Below are 22,048 nucleotides of genomic sequence, written 5' to 3'. Positions count from 1 at the left end.
AGGTCTGGCACGAAGTCGGCGTTCCAAAACATCCCAAAAGTGTTCTGTAGGATTCAGGTCAGGAGTCTGCGGGCCAGTCCATTACAGGGATGTTATTGTCGTGTAACCACTGCGCCACAGGCCGTGCATTATGAACAGGTGCTCGAACGTGTTGAAAGATGCAATCGCCATCCCCGAATTGCTCTTCAATAGCGGGAAGCAAGAAGGTGCTTAAAACATCAACATAGGCCTGTGCTGTGATAGTGTGACGCAAAAGAACAAGGGGTGCAAGCCCCTTCCATGAAAAACACAACAACACCATAACACCACCGCCTCCGAATTTTACTGTTGGCACTACCCATGCTGGCAGATAACGTTCACCGGGCACTTGCTATACCCACCCTCTGCCGTCGGATCGCCACATTCTGTGCCGTCATTCGTCATGGTCTGGATAGATGTCTGCCTATTACACATTACAACCCTCTTCAACTGTCGGCGGTCTCTGTCAGTCAACAGACGAGGTCGGCCTGTACGCTTTTGTGCTGTAAGTGTCCCTTCACGTTTCCACTTCACTATCACATCGGAAAGAGTGGACCTAGGGATATTTAGGAGTGTGGAAATCTCGCGTACAGACGTATGACACAAGTGACGCCCAATCACCTGGCCACGTTCGAAGTCCGTGAGTTCCGCGGAGCGCCCCATTCTGTTCTCTCACGTTATCTAATGACTACTGAGGTCGCTGATGTGGAGTACCTGGCAGTAGGTGGCAGCACAATGCATCTAATATGAAAAACGTACGTTGTTGGGGATGTCCGGATACTTTTTGATGAGATAGTGTATATATCTTTTTGACTATTTATGTGCGAAACTCGACTAGAACAGCGTCGTGATCGTGCGAAAAGGGTTTTTCAAGGGCAAGAGAAGGTAAAACACCGAAAGCACATGTTTGATCATTCTACTCGAAGATGCGCACAAATTTCGTTAGTGCCGGCCGCGGTGGTCTCGCGGTTCTAGGCGCGCAGTCCGGAACCGTGCGACTGCTACGGTCGCAGGTTCGAATCCTGCCTCGGGCATGGATGTGTGTGATGTCCTTAGGTTAGTTGGGTTTAAGTAGTTCTCAGTTCTAGGGGACTGATGACCACCGCAGTTGAGTCCCATAGTGCTCAGAGCCATTTTTGAACCACCATTTTTTTTTTCGTCAGTGGCCAAGAAAAACCGAGTCCAAATCTATGACTTCGGTAAAAATCAATAAAATTAGAAAATAAAAATCCATATCTAAAATCATTACCTCTTTTTCTGCCATGTTGTACATTTCCATCTGTAGCTATTCCTTTATTTAATCGGTGTAAATAAATTCGAGTCACCAGTGCGACAGTATCTTAGAACGTCGTCGGTTTTGATATTTCACTACGCGAATTATATCAATGAACTTTCAGAGGACGAATTGACTAATAGTCAACGGCGTCTTTAATTTTTTACGAGGCACATGCAATTTTAACTGCCCTATCCGGTTGCCAGGGGTCGTACAACTTTCTAAATAATCGATTATGGAATTTATTCTGTATACATTTTCCTGGACAAGATCCGCTGGACAGAAAAGTCGCACATTGAAGGGAAATACTGCTAGTCTATAGAAGATTATACTCGACCGCAAAAAAATCTGCGCACGCAACTGTAAAAATATCTTTCTCGAGGGTATGAATACTTGTTGCAAAAATGGCGAGACCTTTTGAATTTTGAAATCTTTGCAGCCAATCGTTTCCCCTTCCCGAACATAAGGCACAGTAAAATACCTCCACTTCATTAAATTCCTTTTTATTCGAGATGAGAGGGCAGATTCTTTTTAATTTCTTTCTCAGACATTTCCCGGAGCCATTTCTGGGACACTCGTTAAGGACAGCAGTAAGCAAGCCCTACGACGGCTTCTGCTGGACGCCACGCCGAACACTCCAATATCAAAGGAATTTATTTCATCCCCTCCCTTCCAATTCCTTTTTTCCCCTCGCTCTTATCACCCGCTTTCTCTGAAGAGAATTTTCACACTACCTTAAATAATATGCCACTTGGGAGCGAACCTTTTAAAGCGAGGCTATTCATTTTAAAACGGTCAGGCTAATGTCTCCTCTGACATTGTACAATCACAGCAATTCTTTCCTCTTTCTCTGCAGTAGCTTATCTTCACATTTCACGTTTTTTCCCCTTTTGTTGGAGAGATATATAACTTTCTCAGTGGCTAAGAGCAATCGGAGATAATTTTTATGGATTATAAATAGGCACTACACTGAGAAGTATTTGCTTATCGAACTTTTACACAGCGTAATAGTAGTCTTATATGCACTTAGAAACCTCATTAGGTTTTGTGAGATAATTACATTTACGAACACATTTCGCAGTAACAGTACGATTCATTGACATTTGTTTTCTTAGTTTGGATAATTAGTTAATTAACATGTTATTTTTTTTAATTCGTCGCTGTGAGCAGCGTTAAGAAAACTTTTTCGGTCATTCGGTCATTCGGACGCGATGGCGCCCACAACTCCACATGCCGTGTACTTGTTTGTAAACAGTTGACATTCAATGAACGAGACACGTTTTTGCTTTCATCTACACTGTAAATCCTTGCGGTTGTTGGAGTTTTGTCTAGATTTGGTCCCATGTGGCATGCAACACAACAAATGTTTTCAGAAGTAGAGAACAGATGGATGTTTCCTCCAATACCTGTTTCTCGTTCTCTTATGTGGCCTCCTCCTTTTCTACCGTTGTCTCCATCTTCATTTTCACTATTCCTGCTTACTATTCGTATCGATATTTCTGAGTGTTGACTTTTTTCTGCGCTTAACCGTGTAAAATTCTTCTATAGTGATTTACTTGCAAGTTCTCAAATCGAAAGAAAATGTATTTTAGATGACTGTAGTTTCCATAATAGTACAAAAGACTGAAGTTATCTGATGAATCGGTTGGTTTCGTGCAATCTGCCTCTGAGAATCAGATTTCCAGTCCGGCCATTGCTTCATTGACTGGTGATTAAGAATGTAAACTGGTTTGTACCACAACTGATTCTGTCCAATGTCATGTGCCAAAAAACCCCATTTTTTCTTGTATCAGAGAAATAAAATGGATCTATAAAGGTTTGTAATCATGAGGTTACAACATTTTCAGCCAGCCGGAGTGGCCGAGCGGTTCTAGGCGCTACAGTCCGGAGCCGCGCTGCTGCTACGGTCGCAGGTTCGAATCCTGCCTCGGGCATGGATGTGTTTGATGTCCTTAGGTTTAAGTAGTTCTAAGTTCTAGGGGACTGATGACCTCAGAAGTTAATTCCCATAGTGCTCAGGGCCATTTGAACCATTTTTACAACATTTTCGCTTCTGCTTAAACGACGTCGGAGTTACGTCAGTTTATATGTGAGGTTGGTAAAGAATCATTTCTTCAAGTTAAGAGAATTTTTTATGCTTATCTTCGCGTCGACAGCCAGGTCACCAGAGACGAACCACTATCTCAGCTTGCTTATTAGATGGGAACTGATTGATGTTTACCTAATGTAAAGACAGACCTCGGTTTCACTGTTCAGCTTAGAGCACCAAAAAAGGCCAGATTTTTGACAGTGTTTCACCCGCATAATAGTGCCAGTATTCTTAACAAATATCTTTAGCAGAAATAATGTTTCTAACATTATTTAATAGTTAATGGAATGAAGCGCAAGCACCGCGAAATACGTGGACTGACTGTCGTGAACATATTGAAAAAATTATATAAAGAAACACACTTGAAAATGAGAATAAATTCTCGACACCAGGTGTGCCAAGCATTAAAAAAATAAGTAGCTGGTGCAGTTTTTTATTATTTAATTCACGAATCACAGAGCTGCAGGCTTTCCAAAAACATCGATTACGACTAACGAAATTAAGAAAATAAGACTTCTCTGCAAAATAATACGCTCTTCTCGAAGAGAGTTTCAGTGGCAAGGAAGCGGGTAGGATCGAGTTACCTGAATGGGGTGCATACACCAGAGAAGAATTCACAGTAAATATGTTTACGAATGAATGTCGCCATTGTCTTGGACGCCTTATTCAGCAACGGAGATGCATGGCGACAATGCGTCCACGCACACAGCTCGTGCTTACTAAGAAAGGTATCATCGCCAGGCAAGTGCTTTGCTTAATGCGGATTAGGCTCAACGCTTTCGCACTGAAGCTGGCCAAGTCAGTTAGCTCTCCGGCCGTTTATTCGGAAAGCGAGGACGCACCTCATTTACTACCGTGAGGTAAGCGACGTCGTCATTATTGTCATCGACAACCATTCTCTATGTCTCTGTCTTCTGTGACGTTCCAGGATTATTTGACATTATTTGTTAATCTAATCTATTCTGTCCGCCATTACTGTTCTACTTGGAGCCAGGCAGCAACATTTTGTTGAAAACTGATTCCATAATCTCTTTTATTTTACTGTCCGAATTCTGCAGGATGAACCTGAATTCCACAGACAAAATTTCGCCTCCCCCTGTCGGAGGTTCGAGTCCTCCCTCGGTCATGGGTGTGTGTGTTGTCCTTAGCGCAATTTAGTTTAAGTTAGATTAAGTAGTGTGTAAGCACAGGGACCGATGACCTCAGCAGTTTAGTCCCATAGGAACTTACCACCACCACTAAAATTTCCTAAGTTGTTCAGGAATCTTTTCTGAGTTTTACCGCAGATGAGATTTGAGGTCCCTTGTGGCTAGCTACAGAGTAATTGCATTTCATTTGATTTCTTACCCCCAGTTATGTTTGTATTTGTGTTACACCGAAAATATCTGCCCAACAGAACAAATGTTGATGTTATGTACTGTGTATCTTGTTTGGAAACAAACTTATTCCATTCACTCACGCTACCTGTTGTTGACAACAGTAATGTCCACTGTTCTCTTCGCCCGCAAGCTTTCGTTCAGTACTACTCGGTTCTGCGTAGGGTTTGCTTTTTCCCTACAGTGTTAGTTGTGCGTTAACGGTAAGGACCGGTTTACTTTTGAGGAGATGGCCGATATGCACGTCGTTTATGGATTTCTGAATGCAGTGAGAGAGTGACTACGTTGATCTGTTTCCTCAGAGACGACAAGGGCATCACAGTACTTTTGCATCTCCAATTTTTGCATCTTGTGGATCAGTAAGCCTGTCCATATTGCTGTGTATCAGTATTATCTTACAACTAATACTGCAGGGAAAACAAAACCTGAGGTAGGACCGAGCAGTACTAAAGGTAAACTTGAGGACGAAGACTAATGTGGGTATTACTGTTACCAATTTGGTCCCGTAAGACATTACAAAAAAATAAAAACTGTTACCAACAGTAAGTACCGTGACTGTCTGGAACAAGCTTCAAGACAAGCAAAATGCGCGTCACACACCGTCGATATTTGCACTATCGTGCAGATATTTTCACTGCCCTGTAAAGACAAATATTTTTCATCCTCTACCTTCCAAAACGATGCCTCTTCGGCCCATCGTGCAACAGTACTCTCACGAGAACAACATCACTGTCTTGTTTCAAAGCTGTGTGAGCTCGAGGCTTGGTGTATAGCTGCCGATGCCGTCAACAAGTCTTGTTCGCAGAATGTCTTTAGAACAGTGAGTGAGGTCAAAAATTGATTAATTTGCTTTGTAAGTAATTTCTACATCCCGATCAATACTAACGAAGGTTACAGGTCTCAATAGAAATTTAGTCGTGTTTACCTGCCGCCAATTGTACTGATATTTACCAAGCGAGGTGGTGTTGTAGCGTAACCACTACATCCGTACTCGAGCGGAGTGGAGATAAAACCTCCTTCACGTATATCAAATGTCGGAATGATTGCTGGAGCAAGGTCAGCTGCCGATTTTCGTCTAGATGCTTGCCCAACGGAGACAGCACTTTGTCTCTGTGGACCTCAGTCAACGCTGTGACAGGCCTCTGTCGGCATTTAACCGTGGAAAATAAGAAAAAAAAATAGTCTAAACACATAAGTGACTCTGGCACATAGGGAATTCTCCTTTCTAGGAAGCACCGTGCTCCAGCGCTGTTGGCTGCGTGTCGAAGACGGCGACAATGCAGTGCTAACGCGCGCTGAGACCTCGGCTTTGGGACAGGAAACAGGTGGCTCACCGTCAGGGCGGCTACAACTCTACTACATTGTATACAAATCCAACAATGTCTCCTTTGAATACGAAAATGGCGCCCTATTGAAAAGGATCGAGTCATTACCGGAATCGGTTTACAGAATTGTGTCCTGGGAGGAGGTAGCGCGCCGTATAAATGTGGAAAATAAGAGCCGTAGTAACGACCGACTGTACGAAGTCCGGCGACCATCTGCGATACGGTGCTCCGTGCCTTGTATTCTCCACGCCGTCTTTAGCAAGGCTACTTTTTGCTAAATTACAACTCCCATTCAAGAACAGTTTTTCACTTCGTTTCGACTGTGCCCGCGTTCGAGGGATTTGCCTTTCGTCTGAGCAATCGTGTCGCAGCTTCTTTGCTACTATAACTGTCAGTTTTTCGCTACAGCTGTTATAGTGCCGACGGAAAATGTGACTGAGAGAAACAGAAAGGTATGCGAGAAACTGTGGGAAACGGGGTGAAGGGCAGCCCTCTGGAAAACAGCACTGGAATCAAAGTCTTTCAGATACGCAAAAATTGCACCCTAGCAGGAACTCAGAAGTGAACAGTTTAGAGTTGATTCATACAACAGGAATGGTTGCTCGTGGACGTTTAAATCATCACCCGCCCTTCCTGCACTATGTTCTCCGTGGTTTCACTAAATCGTTTCACCTCGGATATTTTCTTTCAGTACGTCACGGGTGACTCCCTTCCATATACTTGTTCAATTAGAGCTTCAACTTCATCCCCCTCCGTCGTGCTTCATGCAAACTGAGAAGAAGTACGGAAGATGTACAAGTGAAAATTATGTAAGTTTCCTAAGCTGAGGTTCTTTACGTTTTGGCTATAGTTTTTTGCGGACAGGAGTTGGTGAGTACACGCAGATTATTCTTTCCAACTACTTAGCGGCGTAAACACTCAGCTCATAAAGGCTGTCTACAAGTATGTCCGTATCTATACCTTGCGAGCCACCATACGGTGAATAGCGGAGCATACTTCTGGTACCGTATCTTGTCTTCCTTCCCTGTTCCACTCGCGAATGTCGCGTGAGGAGAACGATTGTCGACAAACCTCCTCATCAGCTACAGCGTATACAATTCCTTCGTTGTTACCATTTAGCTGGACGTATCAGGGCGAGGAAGCAAAATGTTTCCCGACTCTCCCGGAACATTTTCTTTTTCACAGTACTCAGTCTACATAACGCAGAAAGCCTCTCTTGTAGCGTCTGCACTGGAATTTGTTGAGCGTCTCCGTAACGCTCTCGCACCGACTAAAAGACCACCAGACGAAACATGCTGCTCTTCGTTGGATCTTAGCTACCTCTTCTGTTAATCCAACCTGGCGAGGACTCCAGAATGAGCAGTTCTCAAGAATCGGTCGAACAAGTGTTTTGTAATTCAGTTCTTTCGTGGATGAATCTCAGCCTGGCATCTGAGTGGCCATTCTATATTATGCCGCGGCGGATGTTTGCGCATCAGTATTTTACGTCAGTTATAGCTTCTAGTAACTTGTTGCCAATAGTAAAATCCTACAGTAGTGGATTTTTTCGTCTGTCAATGAGCGATATATCAATCGCCAGCTCCCTCTATATCTCCCTGCAATTCTCTACAGTTTTCAGACATTGCTACCTTCCTATAGACAACTGCATCGTCTGCGAACAGCCTCAAGGAGCTTCCGATGTCGTCCACTAGATCATTTATACAAAACGCAGCATGTCATTCTCAATGGAGAGAAGTCTTCCGAAGTAAGAGTGATTTCAGGTGTGCCGCAGGGGAGTGTCGTAGGACCGTTGCTATTCACAATATACATAAATGACCTTGCGGATGACATCGGAAGTTCACTGAGGGTTTTTGCGGATAGTGCTGTGGTACATCGAGAGGTTGTAACAATGGAAAATTGTGCTGAAATGCAGAAGGATCTGCAGCGAATTGACGCATGGTGCAGGGAATGGCAATTGAATCTCAATGTAGACAAGTGTAATGTGCTGCCAATACATAGAAAGAAAGATCCCTTATCATTTAGCTACAATATAGCAGGTCAGCAACTGGAAGCAGTTAATTACATAAATTATCTGGGAGTACGCATTAGGAGTGATTTAAAATGGAATGATCATATAAAGTTGATCGTCGGTAAAGCAGATGCCAGACTGAGATTCATTGGAAGAATCCTAAGGAAATGCAATCTGAAAACAAAGGAAGCAGGTTACAGTACGCTTGTTCGCCCACTGCTTGAATACTGCTCAGCAGTGTGGGATCCGTACTAGATAGGATTGATAGGAGATAGAGAAGATCCAACGGAGAGCAGCGCGCTTCGTTACAGGATCATTTAGTAATCGCGAAAGCGTTACGGAGATGATAGATAAACTCCAGTGGAAGACCGCAGGGGAGACGCTCAGTAGCTCGGTACGGGCTTTTGTTGAAGTTTCGAGAACACACCTTCACCGAGGAGTCAAGCAGTATATTGCTCCCTCCTACGTATATCTCGCGAAGAGACCATGAGGATAAATTCAGAGAGATTAGAGCCCACACAGAGGAATACCGACAATCCTTCTTTCCACGAACAATACGAGACTGGAATAGAAGGGAGAACCGATAGAGGTACTCAAGGTACCCTCCGCCAAACACCGTCAGGTGGCTTGCGGAGTATGGATGTAGATGTAGATTGTAAACACTTCTTTGGAGTAGTCCTGCAATCACCTGTACATCTGTCGCTTTTGTTCTGTTAAGAGCAAAGTGTCGAGCTTTATTAGCAAGGACGTCCTGAATCCACTCGCCAATCTGGTCCGAAACTCGGTAACATCGCATTTGTTCACTAAATGACAGTATGGAGCTGTATCAAACGTCTTGTTGAAGACAGGGAACACGGCATCAAGTGAGGCGCCGATGTCTACAGAGCTCTGGATCTCACGAACGAACACAGCGAACTGAGCTTCTCTACCATTTATTGCATCTATCATAAGATTTTTAATGATAATATACGTTTTCCTTGTTAGAAGTAGGGTCTCGCAGCGAGTGGCAGGAGAAACCCATTTAGAGATAGCGCTACAGCAGGGAATCTGGATTGTGCTACAAAAGCAGACGAGGCTGGCCGGCATTTTAAAGATGTGTGCGCCACTGCTGTGCAGGTGCTCGCATTATTGTTGCGAATGCGCCGAGCTGCAGCGGGCCACGCGCTAAGCCGCGCTGACAGATTGCGCAGACGAAGAAAGCGGAGCGCACCCTGAATTACGGCAGGAAGGAAATCTCTCCGCTAAAATACGGCCGCCGCCGCGCCGAAATATTGTCGTCCGCTTATTTTCTCCGTGATTGCGATAACGGCCGTGTACTGCAGTAATTATGGAGGGCCGTGCCTGCTATCTGCTGCTCGTGTTCCACGTGCCACATCTCCAGCAGGAGAAAAAGAAAATGCTTATCCGATCAGCTCGTAAAATCTCATCCGCAGTCTCAGACTTCCCGAGCAGCATGTCTGTCGAATTCGATGTTTTTTGTTTTGCCGGCGACAGTGTCTGTTCCGCAACGTTAGCGGCCCCTGCGGCGGCTCTCGACATCGTCGTCCCAGCTCAGAGATACACAATTTCTTATCGAACGGACAGAGTAGCTGTTTCCGCTATGTATCAGCCTATAGAGGCTTACCGCGAATCAATCAGTTTTGTTATCTCGCATTCGAACACGAAGGAAGCAAGGAAGATTCCAGCTATACGTCCTGCAGGCCACCGTGGTAATCCAGACATTCGGCAACTGATTAAAATTTAAATGCGAACTTTTTAAATTAGGTTTCACAGTGACTGTTATGAATATTAGTTGAAAGTTCAAGTTTGTTCTAACCAATCACAATTTTTTGATTATTTTTATATCCAGTTCGTGTTTCGGAGGTTTAAGCATCTATCATCAGATGGATTTATGTTAGTTAGAAAGAAGTGTAAGTGTAGTGTATACGACTTTTGGGTAATCTGTGGTACTATCTCCAGTCATCACAGGCTTCTTTCCCTACTGTGTTAGGATCACAGACATTCGTAATTCCTCTCAACGCAGGAGTGTGTGTGTGTGTGTGTGTGTGTGTGTGTGTGTGTGTGTGTGTGTGTGTCTGTGTGTGAGAGAGAGAGAGAGAGAGAGAGAGAAAGAGAACTGCCAAGGGACCTAACTGCTGAGGTCATCGGCCCCTACACTTACACACTACTTAAACTGACTTATGCTAATAACAACACACACACACACACACACACACACACATGCCCGAGGGAGGACTCGAACCTACGGCGAGAGGGGCCGCGCAATCCTTAACATGGAGTCTCAAACCGCGCGGCCACTCCGCGCAGCTCTCAACACAGGAATTAAGGACATATGTGATATAAAAACGAGAGGAATTTAGGTTGCATGTGATGTAAACATGGCAGGAAAAGCACTCTGTGACCTCTGGAGACAGTACCACAAGTTACCCAAAAGTCGTATTCAGTACTTACATGTCTTTCTAATTGACAAGACGATGGGCGTTCAACCTCCGAAACTCATAGTAGAAATAAAAATAAAGATCAGATGATTTACAGTTAATTCCGTAAATGCAATGAAGTTACCTAAGGATGAACAAAATGCTTGAAACCGAGACTGGTATGAAACAATAAAATTTTCTAAAATGTGTCATCATTGTAGTGCTAGACAGGCGTATTTTAGAGGTTTAGGTTTTCGCAGTTGCCCTAAGTCACTCGATGATTTACTAAGCAGGAATACGTACTCCGCCTCTAATAACCATCGACGAGAGTTTATGCTATAATCTTCCTTTGTACGTGCGAGTTACAGCAGTTAGACTACGTTTCCTCCATAATCACATCTATCTCGAACAACATCCTGCATTTGCAGGCAGATACTCCTACTGCTTTCCTCTGACTCACTTAGTTACGGGAGTGGTTTCCCGAAACCTATCCACTCTGTTTTATCTTCCAAAAGGGCACGGCCGCCCTTCCTCTTCTCCGGCTCGAGTTACACATTAATCTTCTTTCAGTTACAGGAGCTGGATCCACAGATACTTTAGGATACTAACCGTATCTTGGAATTTACCCATACACGTGTCTCCGGCGTTAAGCATCAGGACAAAGTTCTGAGGCTAATTCGGGTTTAAACCGTGGTCTCTGTTAGTCAAATACTTCAGACACATACGGGTATAGACTGTCTGCAGTTCACAGTACGACATTTCGACACCCAGGGATCGAATTTTGTTTTTCATTTGTGAGGAATCAATAATTTGTGTTAACGCAACGATATAAAGGAGCCAGATGCTGTAGCAGCGGATAGAGGCACTAGGTTTCCAAATGCGACTGCTTCATTCCTAAAGATTGTGTCGTCACCTTACCTCCTCGAGCTGTTAATCTTGTAGCTCCTCGAGAGCACAAGCAGATGCTGTCGATAACACAATGAAAAGCTTGACATAGTATTTAACGTCTTCGAGTAAATCTTCCAGTTTTCCAGCTCTGTAAGTACCAGTTCATTAAAAAAAGAAATGAGTCCAACAGTCAACAGTTCTCAACTTGTAAGTATGCATCACTTGAGGTGGAGTCGGGGTTGGGGAGTCACTTTAGTGGAGGACTGAAGGGCGAGTATATGCCTTACGTCAGCTGATGATATCTGTGACACTCCTGACCTGTACTCAAGATATCCACAATACTAAAAAATTGCTCATGTATCTACCAGACAAGCAGCTCATCCTAAAGCGGTACTCGTTTATTGAGCAATCAGACCTTGATCTTTGGCCGATATTCTTTCTGTGACATGTGCCTTATGCAAGAAGCAGAACCTAAAAACCGGGACGATACGTGAATACTGACCTAAGACAACTTGCTTGTCAACAAGTAGGTCGTGAATCTGTTTCTGTTGATGCGCACACGTGACAAATAGAAAACGGCTACTAGTGTTTACTGTGTTTATTGTAAGGACGACAAGCTCGGTCAGTTCACTTCATTAGCCGACGGTCGTGTAAACTGAGAGCAATTAGCGTTATGCCATATCTGCGATGTTCTTTGAATCGTCCTCGTGTCATGTACTACGCTTCTTTTCTCCTATTGTTTACATTCTGCAGACAATTTACGACTTGTAAGATGACTGATATAAGGAACTCCTATACTGTTGTTCTCAGTACGTTCTATTTTATTCACAAGGCGCTGATAACAATGATGTTCCGTGTTCCAAAGTCAAAACAATGATCGTAGTTAGGCCATTTGTAAAATCGAGAGATTCTCTATATCTGCAAATGTCAGAGACATGTAATGAAATCGAACTTCAGTCTACATTGCTTGCTGCATTATATTAACGGTGTTTCGACATAGGAAACTATAAAATGTTGGTCGTGGAATATGACGCCGCAAAAACGTTGCACAAATTTGTAATATATAACGTGAACGAGACAAAATTTAATTCTACGATATTTGGATGAGAAGACCACACTAGTATGCATGCGGACGTACTTCACTTTGACTGCAACTCTTTGTAGTGTTACGCCCAATCGACTGAGATCATTAGAGTCGAAGCAAAAACAGACTGGAGGATAATGGTTAACGAAATCTGGGTCCTATGGAAGCAACCCGCAGTACAGTTCTAGCAAATGCAACTGTAGTGTCTTCGGTACTGCTCCATCTCGTCCAGTTTGATGACAATAGACTGAAAGCTAGCACGTAGGAACATTGCATATATTGTGATTCGTTAACTTCGCCCGATAAATCTTTCTGACTGAAAAGTCCACAGGTGTGCTGCGGTTTCCGGTGTTCAACGGGCACAGTATTTCGGGAAGAAACCTTGTGGTCATCATCAGCTGCGCTAACGAACAATTTTTCGCCCCGATATTGTGCCCGTTGGATAACGATGACCGACAGTACCTCCATGGACTGTTCTGACATTACATACAGTCTACTGCCTTACTGTACTACACTGATTTAAGGCGCACGGAATTTTATATCTGATAACAAAAAATTGGAAATTTGTGGTAAGTTCTTTGGGACCAAACTACTAAGGTCATCCGTCCCTAGGCTTACACACTACTTAATCTAACTTAAACTAACTTACACTAAAGGTAACACACCCACCCATGCCCAAGGGAGGACTCGAACCTTCGTATCTAATAACAAAGTAATTTAGTACCAAATATAAGTTACAAACAAAGGAAACCGAAATGGATCGTGCCAAATGATAAAAAGTGCATACTCGTAAGTATCGTAACTGTAATAGCGTTGTCGATATTCTGGGGAACCAAATAAATTTCTACACGGTGTAGTCTCCTAACATTCACTCAAAAAACCCCAGAATCTCTTCCAGCTTTCCTCTTTGTTGTTTCGCGTTTCTCGTGGAAAGTAAACATTGTGGACATACCTCATTATAGCAGACAGTGGCCACCGAGCGAACCTCACAGGATAAAGTTTTCTCACATTGGTAACGGAAGAGAGCATCGATATTATTGGGAGGCTGGTCGGGCACTTTTTGCTCCTCTAATTGCTCTCCGATTTCTCGAGTGGAACCGGCGACTTCAGCTCTCTCAAATCGCCTTCAGGCTGCGGGAAATATTCAAATTAAGATGGAATGAGTCCTTTAAGAATCTTCAAAATTCTAATTACTATTACAGAATATCACTCCGAGTACGGAGGGTTGACTTGAGCTGAAAATCGGGAAGAGCGAGGGAGGGCGTTATAATCAGCGCCTTTGCTTGGCCGCTACCGCCGCTAATCCCACGCATAGTGGTAGGGACTCCACTCAGCCTGCTTGCGCTCTCCCACGCAAGCACAGTCGATGTATCCACGGGGCACACAAACAAGCTCTCATGGACCCCACACCTCACTGCCAATTTTTTCGGAAAGTTAGCCGTTTTGACTTGAAAATAAGAACTCAGTTTAGGATTATTTTCGCATAATTGTGTAGTATCTTTAAAGCACTGGAAATAATATATCACTGACATACTTTCGAGCGTATTAAGAATAAATTCTCCGTAATTACAGTAATTTATCAAACCATATTTTACACATTACGGACTGGCACAAGAGATTTATTTCCGTACTCTGCTCCATTGTCGGCAGCTGTGCATCAGTAGGAACGTGCGTCGCAGTATTGTCGACAGAGATTTTTTTGCTTTATATATTTTATAACTGTGTAGGCTTCCGTGGCCAGAGTCAGCTGACATAAAAGTTTTCTGGGTACGGTACCGCGTCATGATGACTTTTCTCCACTTTAGTTTTTACACTATGACTCCGTACCGTACTCATAAAACTTTTATCTCAGTTGTTCTGTATTGTTAACAAAAATTGCCTAAATATCATTTGTCGACGAAGACCGCTCAATGAAACACTTGGACGACCGAAACATACCTTACTTTTGACATCTATTCGTTTCTATTAAAGTTAGTGATAGACTATCTCGTTTAGTGCAGTTTTTTGCGTCCTATTTACGTTTGATTAACTAATTTTGAGCTCACACAAAGTCCGCCGTTACATTGTGTTTGTCTAGAATATTTGATAGTATTTCTGTAAATTTTTCATGCTTCATTTAATATTTAACTCGTTCAGATACGCCATTGTGCTCGCTTCCTTCTATTTGTTGCGGTTCACAGTTCCTCTTAAATTCGCCCCTATTATTAATCAGAAATGACGTTGTGGAGTAAATGGATTGGCACGTAGTTGGAAGACTCCCAATGACACTGGAAAGGCTTCAACATTACATAATTATCGCCTTGCAAAACTACCTGGAATAACTACTTTGTGATCCTAGCTAAATAGCCCAAGAACATTTCGCCGAAGGGAAGCATTGAATGAAAGTGTGCAGACTATGCTAGCTTTCCCGTTTGCAGGTCAATGCAGTGAGACAGATTTCTAAGTGCAAAGCAAGCAGAACTGAGCTTTCTGGTCGAACCACGGACTGGTACCACCTCAACTCATTCATATGGAGACATAGGGCCTTCACAGATTGTATGCCCGTTCATCTCTGCTTTTGATAATTATAAGGCCAATCAGTTGCCAATCTCTGCGAATTACATAGAGTCATTTACTTATCGAATTTCGCTTGCGTTACTGGAAGGGACTGGCGTTTCTCTCACGTATCGGCACTCCCCGCTCTCCTTTGTGGAAGGCAACGGGGGCTCGGATATATCGGTACGGCTGAAGTGATGAGGTGCATTTTGTAGGCGAACGGCGTCTGTGGTAATGAAGTTGTTGGGACAAGCGGAGTGAGCAGGCCGGGAGAAAAAGCGGTCGCGACACCTCGCCGCGACCTGCCGTACACCTCAAGCAGCGGCAGGCGGCCGCACTTCTGCCCAGCTGTGACTGGACGGGAACACCGAACCAAATGCACCATCTCGTTTTCAAAGGAACCCTTCCCACTTTCACCATAAATGCTTTAGGGAAACAACGAAAAACGCATACTTGGATAGCTGCACGAGGATTCAAAGCCCGCTCCTCACGTACACGATGCAAATGTTTTCTCCATTACTGAATACCTGCTCTTCCCTTCCTTATCAGACGTAGAGTCCGGCTTCCCAGATGCCGGAATTTCGGTGCTTTTTAATATGCAAAGGAGTGTCTGGGAAAACAGAGAGAGCGAAGGGAGAAGAATCAAATACTGTTAATGATATTACTATAATGTATTTCTGTCTGTACCTCCCGCGTTCGGCCATCCTGATTTAGGTTTTCCGTGATTTCCCTAAATCGCTCCAGGCAAATGCCGGGATGGTTCCTTTGAAAGGGCACGGCTGACTTCCTTCCCCGTCCTTCCCTAAGTCGATGAGACCGATGACCTCGCTGTTTGGTCTCCTTCCCCAAACAACCCAACCCAACCCCTCTGTCTGTACCGTATTTTATATCTTCACTCTTTGTACTGAAAGATTTACCCATTGTAGCCTATTCGCTCTGAAACCTAAACATACTGACAAAAATTAGACATCCCAAGGGGACATGGTGCTAATGTCGTATAAGATCGCCTCCAAACATCCTCAGTTCCACGAGGGACAGAGGCGACATGTTTCTTCTGTATGTCATATGCAACTGAAGCCACTCACTGATGATTACATCCCGTAGAGCCATCAAATTTCGGGTATGCTGACTGCTGGTTTCAGCCACTATTCCAAGTACACATCAGCTTTGTCTTCGAGATTAAGATTGAATGGTTTAGTGGGCAAGTGGAAGTGCGCTAGGGTGACGGAGTGTCCGTAAATCCAAAAAGTACTACAAGAACTTTTTTCAGTCTGACACCTTAAAAAAGACGACCTGGAGGAGAAATTTCTTCTATGGTATTGGTACCTAGGTGTTAGTTAAGTGCATTACGTTAATACAATATTTCTGCAATATACAGGGTGTTTCAAACTAACATCGTCGATCTTCGAGGGAGTGTCTTGAGGAACAAAATAAGGATAGGAACTCGTGTCCGAAAACGCCATCCAACGATGGTACAAAGTGTCGAAGTTATAAGCGCCAGCGCCCGATGTATATGTACATACAGGGTAGTTCCGTGATGATGTTACAGACTTGCAGGGATGATGGAGAAGAATAAATGTTTCAGTCTGAGTTAAGTGACCCTGGTTCGAAAACGAACGAGTCGAATGTTATACGCGAAAATCGTTCTGACACCTCTAACAATACTGTTGTCGCTAAGATTGTGGGGTAGGCCACTTTCAGAGGTGACAGTGTGGACCAAAACAAGAAAAAATGCCTAGCAAACATGGGTTCTAAAATGCATAACTGAGGAGCTATGAGCACTTGTTCATCTTCGCTGCTGCGAAACACATCTCCTCTACTGAGCAAGTGCTGATAGCTCTCAAGGTATGCATGTTAGAGCCCATGTTTACTAGACTTTTTTCTTGTTTTGGTCCACACTACCACCTCTGTAAGATGCGTACTCCACAGTATTAGCAACAACAGTACAGGTACATGTATTGCACTGTTAGAGGTATCGCCGGCCGGAGTGGCCGTGCGGTTCTAGCCGCTACAGTCTGGAACCGAGCGACCGCTACGGTCGCAGGTTCGAATCCTGCCTCGGGCATGGATGTGTGTGATGTCTTTAGGTTGGTTAGGTTTAATTAGTTCTAAGTTCTAGGCGACTGATGACCTCAGAAGTTAAGTCGCATAGTGCTCAGAGCCATTTGTTAGAGGTATCAGAATGATTTTCGTTATACAGTTCGACTCGTTCGTTTCCGGACCAGGGTTCTTTACCTCAAATTGATTATCCGTAAAAGTTTGTAACATCATCGCGGAATCACCCTGTATAATATACATATATATGCAGACCCTGGCTCCTGTAACTTCGACGCACTGTACGTTTCCGGACACGGGTTCCTGTCCTCATTTTGTTCGTCGCAAGACACCTTCTACATCGCCTCGAAGTTTGTCGATGTTATTTTGGAACGCCCTGTGCATAAAATTCGTCTTGATACGGCGGTGTGTTTTTTAATTTTTTTATGAAATAACTGAAAAACGATCAGTGTCGTTTCAACATAAATACGTATTGTTGTCGCGAGACGTCTCTGTATTCCAGCATCTCCGACGGCGCTAACATCAACACACGATTTTCCCGTACTCTGGCTTTGTCGAGGACATATTACACTGGAGCAGAAATCAAAAACTTCCGAAGTATGTTCGTAATTAGGAGAAGAGCTGAGTTATGAGGCTGTGAGGCAAAGACTTTCGACTCGATATTGGGACGCAGCAGTGGAGATATAACGAGATCCCTAGGATAAGGAAAGGAAAAAAAATCGGAAAACAAAACACGGACTGCAGCTGAACGGCTAAATTAAAAGAGTACGATATGACGAGTTTGCTGGTATTAGCGGAGATGTCCGGCCGCTGAATGCGCAGGTTCGCCGTAAGAATTGTGCGGCAGCTCCTTTTTTTGCCGCGGGGAGCGGCGTGTTTGCGTGCGTCGAGCGCAACGCTGCATCTGTCACCGGATTATCATATGAAAAGATACACAAAGTGTCAAAATTGCCGGTCGGCCGCACGCGCCTAATAACACGCTACCCGGGACGCCCGCCTTCGTTTCGCTGTAATTTAAGAAACTCGTAATTTGGCGTAATTATTAAGCGAAACGGCGGCGTGTATGATTAAATCCGTAAAGTATGCGGCAGACCACTGATCTCTTTATACCGCCCGGAAGGAATCACTTAACACTTTAGCGCGTTCAGCTTGTGGTCCGTCCGTCAATTAGTGACGCCACGCTTGTAGGAGGCATTTCATTCTAGTGCGGGGCAGCGTGGAGTGCGTGAGTGACACGGAGAGCCGAATGACGGACTGCTGACGTATCATTTACGTCTGTAGACATACATACTGCTGCCATTTCACTTCTTTCCCTCACCACTCACAAACGGTGTGCGGGAACAGCGACCCGTAGTAATCCTCCTAATGAGCTCAAATTTCATTGACGTAACATCCAGGCCATGCAGGAGATTTATGCGTAATATTCTGGTCAACTCTTCTCTTAAAATCTCGTAATTTTAACAGTAACAAGTGTGACTTGAGCATTCATTCTCTTTCCCTTTGATATTAGCTGCACTATTTTGCTGCTTTTAATGTATATTGCACAAATGTATTTTATTTAAGTAGCCCTGTAATTTAGAAAATTTTAGTTTTTGCCTGTGCTTCTGTTAGCAATGTTCTACACTTTAAATATTAATAATATTTACTACGATATTTGCTTTGAGACTATTTTCGTCTTTGTATATAGGTCTGAGGCTGTCGGGGACCTGATGTTTTGCGCGTTGGATCACCAGTGCACCGGGCAGGAATTAGTCGCATCTAGTCAGTCATACAGAAACAGCCACAAAGCGGTTGATGTGGGCGTTCTAGACGTGTTCCGGAAGAGCGTGTACTTGTGTGTGTGTGTGTGTGTGTGTGTGTGTGCGTGCGTGCATGTGAATTTAAGACTCCCTCGCTACAGTACACGCATTTCCGAACGTTCAGCTTACTTCAGCATCATTATAGACTATGTAAAGTTGGCAAAAGCTTGATGTTTACACGCAGCCCTTCGAATAATGTGAACTTTTCCGGATAATAAAGTCATGTTTATCCTCTTTTATAGATGGTGCTAACAAGGGAATCTTCCCATCGCACCCCCCTCAGATTTAATTATAAGTTGGCACAGTGGATAGGCCTTGAAAAACTGAACACATATCAATCGAGAAAACAGGAAGAATATGTGTGGAAATATGACAAAAATAAGCAAAATATACAAACTGAGTAGTCTATGTGAAAGACATGCAATATCATGGATAATATGAGGTCAGGAGCGCTGTGGTCCTGTGGTTAGCGTGAGCAGCTGCAGAACGAGAGGTCCTTGGTTCAAGTCTTCCCTCGAGTGATCATTTTACTTTCTTTATTTTCGCAAAGTTATGATCTGTCCGTTCGTTGATTGACGTCTCTGTTCACTGTAATAAGTTTAGTGTCTGTGTTTTGCGACCGCACCGCAAAAACGTGCGATTAGTTGACGAAAGGACGTGCCTCTCCAATGGGAACCGAAAGCATTTGACCGCAAGGTCATAGGTCAACCGATTCTCCCACAGGAAAACACGTCTGATATCTTCTATACGACACTGGTGACGGCATGTGCGTCACATGACAGGAATATGTTGTCGACCCACCTAACTTGTACACTTGGCGAATAGGTAAAAAGATTCTACCTTGCCCGATTTAGGTTTCTTTGTGGATGTGATAATCACTCCCAAAAAAGTGACAAAAACATAAGAGTTTGTCACATAAACTGCAACAAATGAATGCAACAGTTTCACAATAGCACAGTTTTCCCTGTGCTCTGTCAAAACGTATGTTTTTAACGTTTTCAAATTTTTCCGTGTGTAGACCGTCAAATCCTGCATATGTCCAAGCAAATCTGAATATGTCCTGGAAGTTTGGAGAGCGAAGGTGATTATGTGTGAGTGCCTGAACATTGATAATTGTCTGAAAATAAAAAACTAAACTTTTCACCCGAGAGAAGACTTGAACCAAGCACCTCTCGTTCCGCAGCTGCTCACGCTAACCGCAAGACCACGGCGCTCCTGAGCTTGGACAATCCTTGATATTGCCTATCTTGCGCATGGGCTACTCAATTTGTATATTTTGCTTATTTTTTTCATAGTTCCACACAACTTCTTCCTGTTTTCTCGATTGATCTGTGTTCAGTTTTTCAAGGCCTATCCACTGTGCCAACTTATAACTAAATCTGCGGGGGGTGCGATGGGGAGGTTCCCTTGTAAGTAGCATTCTCTCCCAATGCTGTAAAAGTCATCCTAACCCACACTGGAACCATTTTTCTGATCATTTGGTATTCTCGCTTCGCTTAGACAATCTCGACAGTGTGGAAGTTATCCTCCCTGTCATTATTATTATCCTACTGAATACTTACTATAATGACACCAATCGGTGTGAAATCTTAAATTGGTGTTGGACACTGGCACACTTTAATGCCTTCTCAATGGCTGACAATGTAGATCCCACGCCCTCCGGGTCCCAACTTTTTGTAGCATATTGACCATATTCAACATTTTTTATTCACAAATTTGATCGCATGGCATGGACGTACAACCGTTTTCCAGGCTTGATCTTATGAGTCCTGATCATAACTAAAAAATACAGAAAAAAGAAAACGCAAAGTTAGCAATAAATACACATGTTAAAAGTGCAAGATAAATAAAAAAAATAAAAATACACTCATTTAGTTTTTATATAAAGAGTCGAAACCGGTTAACTGTTGTACACAAATCCAGAAGCATCTAGACAGTTTTCAATAAAAAGTTTTTTCCATTTTGACAGTGTCAGATTTCGATATTTTCCTTCTCTTTCAAGAACTGTAGCCAGTGTTATGATTTTCACGCGTCTAAACTAAAATAAACTTCAGGATGTAGTCGTCGTATTGGAAGCCTCACGCGGGGTGGGTTGACACGCGGTTCTCTGAGACGTTAATGTCAGCTTTGAAAACTTCTCTTTCAAATAACACCTAAATTTGAACTACGGTTCGACAGGTGTCTAGTAGTTCTACAACGGGGTGCGAACATATTTGCCCTTCGGTAGCTTGAAAATTGTTCTCTGTTATTTACTTATTACTTGTCTCCCCCGGCACCTGATAAGATCTTCTACATCTACATCTACATCCATACTACGCAAGCCACCTGACGGTGTTTGGCGGAGGGTACCTTGAGTACCTCTATCGGTTCTCCCTTCTATTCCAGTCTCGTATTGTTCGTGGAAAGAAGGATTGTCGGTATGCCTCTGTGTGGGCTCTAATCTCTCTGATTTTATCCTCATGGTCTCTTCGCGAGATATACGTCGGAGAGAGCAATATACTGCTTGACTCCTCGGTGACGGTATGTTCTCGAAACTTCAACAAAAGCCCGTACCGCGCTACTGAGCGTCTCTCCTCCAGAGTCTTCCACTGGAGTTTATCTATACCTCCGTAACGCTTTCGCGATTACTAAATGATGCTGTAACGAAGCGCACTGCTCTCCGTTGGATCTTCTCTATCTCTTCTATCAACCCTATCTGGTACGGATCCCACACTGCTGAGCAGTATTCAAGCAGTGGGCGAACAAGCGTACTGTAACCTACTTCCTTTGTTTCCGGATTGCATTTCCTTAGGATTCTTCCAATGAATCTCCAAATAGAACTTACTTTATAATTAATCGATTCAATGTCTCGAACTTAGTTTATAATAAATTGTGATATATTAATACAGTTGTTTTAGAAAAGTGGTTAGTTGTTCAGCGGCGGGTTAGTGAATGTCTTTATTTCTGCTCCAGCTATCTGCAATGCATGTACGCGTCATCATATTCTGGCCTTCAACCTCAATGATTTTATGGTGTTGGAAAATATGGTTTTAGCAAGGGCTTTTTAATTTAATGACACAGGTTGTACATATATTTCGACATTTGTTTCACAAAATAAGTGTCGAAGGAAATGTTCTACTTGTTCCAGTAAATTAAACAGTTTATGATGGACAAAATGGTTTTGGCCTTCAGAACATCTGCG

At 43.4% G+C, this 22,048-nt stretch overlaps 1 protein-coding gene across 1 annotated transcript in view; it reads left to right on the top strand.

The window, feature by feature from the left end:
* LOC126249004 (uncharacterized) overlaps positions 1 to 22,048 on the top strand; it is a 536,950-nt gene that overhangs the window by 324,714 nt on the left and 190,188 nt on the right. The gene's annotated exons all lie outside the window — the stretch shown is intronic.

The sequence above is a fragment of the Schistocerca nitens genome, chromosome 3 (assembly GCF_023898315.1).
Source record: "Schistocerca nitens isolate TAMUIC-IGC-003100 chromosome 3, iqSchNite1.1, whole genome shotgun sequence".
Taxonomy (NCBI): Eukaryota; Metazoa; Arthropoda; class Insecta; order Orthoptera; family Acrididae; genus Schistocerca; species Schistocerca nitens.
This window is presented reverse-complemented; position numbering and strand designations above follow the sequence as displayed.